At 36.0% G+C, this 5,523-nt stretch overlaps 1 long non-coding RNA gene across 1 annotated transcript in view; it reads right to left on the bottom strand.

Moving 5' to 3' along the window:
- LOC108304107 overlaps positions 1-5,291 on the bottom strand; it is a 26,180-nt gene extending 20,889 nt beyond the window's left edge. Inside the window, exons 1-2 of the long non-coding RNA XR_001825132.2 lie at positions 5,225-5,291; positions 135-141 (exon numbers count right to left, since the gene is read on the bottom strand). This is a non-coding gene — a long non-coding RNA (uncharacterized LOC108304107). The remainder of the gene's footprint in view (positions 1-134; positions 142-5,224) is intronic.
- Between the last annotated feature and the right edge of the window lie 232 nt (positions 5,292-5,523).

Genomic DNA, 5,523 nt, shown 5'->3' on the forward strand with positions numbered 1-5,523 from the left:
TGAACCCGGGAGGCGGAGGTTGCGGTGAGCCGAGATCACGCCATTGCACTCCAGCCTGGGGAACAAGAGCGAAACTCCACAACAAAAAAAAAAAAAAAAAAAAAAAGACTTGGCCCACTTGGAAATGCTAAAACGGGTGATCTTGTACACCACCTGAAAGCACAAGGACAGGCATGCTTAGCGTGCCGCTTTCACCACTGGTGAGTGAGGAGTGGCCTACCAGGCATCCCTGTCCCCAGGAAAACCTCATCACAGCCTCTGCTAACAACCACAGCCTAAGCCACTGAGGAAATCACAGATACCATTGACACTGTTTACAGCTGTGGAAATCGTATGAAGATTACACTACTGCATGCACCCAGAAACAAAGCTAAAGTGCCCTCCTAAAGCAACACTATAGATACATCTTCTGAAAAATTTCTTCCCTATGAATGCTAACCCAAAAATTGGGAGAGGCAACTGTCATGCCAGACATGCAGACATAAACTGTTACACAGATTTGCAGATATCAACATAAGAAGGCAAGAAACATGAAAAAGCAAGGAAATATAACACCTCCAAAGGAACACAATAATTCTCCAGCAACAGTGTTTATAAAAAACAGAATTATGAAATGCTGGAAAAAGAATTCAAAATAATGATATAAAGAAGTTTACTGAGATACAAGAAAGCACAGATAAACAATATAAAGAAATCAGAAAAAGCAATTTAAGATATGAATTAGAAATTCAACAGAGATTGCTTTCATAAAAAAGAACCAAACAAATCCTGCAACTGAATAATTCAATGAATAAAATCAAATAAAATAAAATTATTTGAGAGCTTTAACAATAGATTAGACCACGCAGAAGAAAAGTCTTCAGAACTTGAAGACAGATCTTTTGAAATAGCCCAGTCAGACAAAAGAAGAAGAAAAAAAAGAATGAATAAAGTCTAGGTGACATCCATATGAGACTAGACTATGACACCATAAAGAGACTAGACATTCTAATTTTGAGTTCCAGAAGGTGAAGAGAAGCCCAAGGCATAGAAAACCTGTTTAACAAATTAATAGCTGAAAACTTCTCAAGTTGAACAAGAGATTTAGATATCCACATACAGGAAGGTCAGCAATCTCCAAAAAGATGTAACCCAAAGAAGTGTTCTCCACAGCACCTTACAGTCAAATTGTCAAAAGTCAAAGACAAAGAGAGAATTCTAAAATCAGCAAAAGAAAAGCATGTACTCACATGTAAGGGAGTCCCCACCAAACTAATAGCAGAATTCTCAGGAGGAATCTTACAGAGTAAGATGACAGAATGAGAGAATGAGATAATATATATTCAAACTGTTGAAAGAAAAAAAAAAAAAAGACTGTTCAACAAGAATACTATACCCATATAGTTGTTCTTCATAAATGAAGAAGAAATAAAGTCTTTCCCAGAAAAGCAAAAACTGAGGGAATTTGTAATCACTACACTGGTCCTACAAGAAATGTCTAAGGGAGTCCTATGGTTAGGACTGGTAGAGCAAACACACAAATGAGGAAGAGAAAGGACTCAAATATTACCACTACAAAAAACAAAATAAACAAAAACAGAGAAAGAAAGGAACAAAGAAAGAATTAACAAAGTAACTGGAATAAGTCCTCACACATCAATCATAACCTTGAATGTAAATGGATAAATTTTCCACTTAAAAGATCTAAACAGGCTGAATAAAGGAAAAAAATGACCCCTACTCTGGAGGATGCTCCGTGTGCTATGAGAAGAATGTGTATTCTGCAGCTATTGGATAAAATGTTCTGTAGATGTCTGTTACATTGATTTGATCTAAAGTGCAGTTTAATCCAATGTTTCTCTTGTAGGCAACATATACTATGTTTTGCCTATAAGGAACCTGCTTCCCCTATAAAGACGCATATAGATTGAAAATAAAGGGATGAAAAAAGATATTCCATGCAAATGGAAACCAAAAGTGAGCCGGAGTAGCTATGGTTATATGAGATAAAATAGACTTTAACTCAAAAATAGCGAAAGAAGACAAAGGTCATTACATAATGATAAATGGGTCAATTCAGCAAGAGGTTATAGCAATTCTAAATATATATGCACCCAGCACCAGAACACCCAGATATATAAAGCAAATAATTTTAGAAGTTTATCTCTCCCACTAGAGAGATAGACTTCAATTCAATAATAGCTGGGGACTTCATCTCACTCTCATCATTGGACAGATCATTAAGACACAAAGATAACAGAGAAACATTGAATTAAACTGCACTTTAGATCAAATCAACGTAGCACACATCTACAGAACATTTTATCCAACAGCTGCAGAATACACATTCTTCTCACAGCACATGGAGCATCCTCCAGAGTAGACCAATGTTAAGCTATGAAAACCGATCTCAGTACATTTTTTAAAATTGAAATTATATCAAGTATCTTCTCAAACCACAATAGAATAATTCTAGAAATCAACAACAAGAGGGACTTTTGAAACTATACAAATACATATAAATTAAACAACTTGCTTCTGAACAACTACTAGGTAAATAAAGTAAAAAGGAAATAAAAACATTTCTTGCAACAACTGAAAATGGAAACACAGTATCTGGAAATCTATTGAATACAGGAAAAGCAGTGTTAAGAAGGAAAATTATTGCAATAAACACCTACATCAAAAAAATAAGAAGCCTCTACATAAACAATATAACAACACACCTCAAGGAACTAGAAGAACAAGAACAAACCAAACACAAAATTAGAAGAAAAAAATAATAAAGATTAGAGCAGAACTAGATAAAATAGAGGCTAAAAAAATACAAGTGTTCAATAAAATGAAAATTTGGTTTTTTGAAAAGAAACAAAATTGATAAACCAGCTAGACTAACCAAGAAAAAAGAGAGAAGACCCAAATGAACAAAATCAGAAACAAAAAAAAGAGACATTACAACTGACACCACAGAAATACAAAAGATCATCAGAGATTATTATGAACAACTATGAACAAGTTGGAAAACCTAGAGGAAAGGATAAATTCCTGGACACATACAACCTACCAAGACTAAATTAAAAAGAAATAGAAAACATGAACAGACCAATAATGAGTAACAGGCTTAAATCAGTAATAAAAAGTCTCTCAACAAAGAAAAGCCCACGAATGGATGACTTTACTGCTGAATTTTATGAAATGTATAAAGAAGAACTAACACCAATTTGCCTTTCCAACTATTCCAAAAAGGTGAAGAGGAAGGAATTCTCCCCAACTCATTCTATGAGGGCAGCATTACCCTGATACCAGAACCAGACAAGGACACAATTGAAAAAAAAAAAAAAAAAAAACAGAACATTACAGACCAATACCTTTGATGAACATGGGCACAAAATTCTCCAACAAAGTGCTAGGAAGTAGAATCCAATAGTACATCAATACACCATGATCAAGTGGGAATTGTCCCAGGCATGCAAGGATAGGTTCACATATGCAAGTTAATCAATAAACATGATATATAACATCAACAGAATGAAAGACAAAAAACGTATGATTATCTCAATAGACGCAGAAAAAGCATTTGATAAAATTCAACATCTTTTCATGATAAAAACTCTCAACCAAATAGGCAGAGAAGAAACATACCTCAACATAAAGGCCCTGTATGACAAACCCACAGCTAACATGACACTAAATGGAAAAATGCTAAAAAGCCTTTTCTGTAAGAACTGGAAAAAAACAAATATGCCCACTTTTACCATCCCTATTCAACATGAAAGGAAAATCTTCCATGCCTGGAACCCCGAGCCAGAGCAATCAGGCAAGAGAAAGAAACAAAAGGTATCTGAATTGGAAAAGAGGAAGTCAAAATTTTCATTTTTGCAGGTGACATGATTTTATATTTAGAAAAACCTAAAGAGTCCACCAAAAAAACCCCTATGAAATCATTAAAAAATAAATCAATAAAACAATCTAGTTTACAATAGCTACAAAAAATAAAATGCCCAGAAATAAAGTTAACCAAGGAGTTGAAACACCTCTGCAAGGAAAACTCCAAAACACTGATGAAAAAAATTAAAGAGTGCACAAACAAATTGAAACGCATTTCATGCCCATGGGTCAGAAGAATTAATATTGTTAAAATGACCATACTACCCAAAGTAATCTGCAGATTCAGTGTAATCGCTATCAAAATACCAGCATCAGGCCAGGCACAGTGGCTCACACCTGTAATCCAGCACTTTGGGAGGCCAAGGCAGGCAGATCACTTGAGGCCAGGAGTTCAAGATATGCCTGGCCAATATGGTAAAACTCCATCTCTACTAAAAATGTAAAAAATTAGCCAAGCGCGGTGGCAAGTGCCTGTAACCCTAGCTACTCAGGAGGCTGAGGCAAGAATAGCTTGATTCCAGGAGGCAGAGGTTGCAGTGAGCTGAGGTCATGCCACTGCACTCCAGCCTGGACAATAGAGTGAGACTGTATCTAAAACAAAACAAAACAAAAACCCTCAAAATTTCAATATCATACTTTATAGAATTATGAACAAAAAATCTTATAATTCATATGAAATCAAAAAGGAGCCTGAATAGCCAAAGCAACCCCAAGCAAACAAGCAAAAAGAACAAAGCTGAAGGTATTACACTACCTGCCTTCAAATATATTACAAAATCATAGTAAACAAAACAGCATGTTATTGGTACACAAAGAGACCCACAGACCAATGGAACAGAATAAAGAATCCAGAAATAAATCCACATATTTACAGCCAACTAATTTTTGACAAAGGCAACATGAACATACCGTGGGGAAAGGACACCCTCCTCAATAAATGGTGCTGGGGAAGCTGGATACCCATAAGCAGAAGAATGAAACCAGACCCCTATCTCTCACCATATACAAAAGTCAACTCAATATGGATCAAAGACCTATATATAAGACCCCAAACTATAAAACTAAGAAAACAGGGAAAACATTACAGGATATTGGTCTAGACAAAGATTTCATGGCTAAGGCCTCAAAAGCACAGGCAGCAACAACAACAACAACAACAAAAAATAGACAAATGGAACTCTATTAAACTAAAAAACTCCCGGGCAGAAAAAAAAAATCAACAGAGTGAAGAAACAATCTGCTGAATGGGAGAAAATATTTGCCAACTGTTCATCAGACAAAGGACTAATATCTGGAATATACAAGGAACTCAAACAACTCAACAAGAAAAAGCAAATAATTCCATTGAAAAGTGGACAAAGACAGCAGGACGGTGGCCATGGAAGTCGGAATCCGCTAAGGAGTGTGTAACAACTCACCTGCCGAAAAAAAAAGAAAAGTGGACAAAGAATTGAATGTGGTGGCTGGTGCCTCTAATCCCAGTGCCTTGGGAGGCCAAGGCAGGAGGATTGCTTAAGGTCAGGAGTTTGACACCAGCTTGGGCAACCTAGCAAGAACCAGTTTCTATAACTAAATAACTAAATAAATAAATAAGCCAGGTGTGATGTTCACAACTCTAGTCCTAGAAACTTGGGAGATTAAGGTGAGAGGATCGCT

The sequence above is a fragment of the Cebus imitator genome, unplaced genomic scaffold (genome assembly GCF_001604975.1).
Source record: "Cebus imitator isolate Cc_AM_T3 unplaced genomic scaffold, Cebus_imitator-1.0 Scaffold52, whole genome shotgun sequence".
In the NCBI taxonomy this organism is placed as follows: domain Eukaryota; kingdom Metazoa; phylum Chordata; class Mammalia; order Primates; family Cebidae; genus Cebus; species Cebus imitator.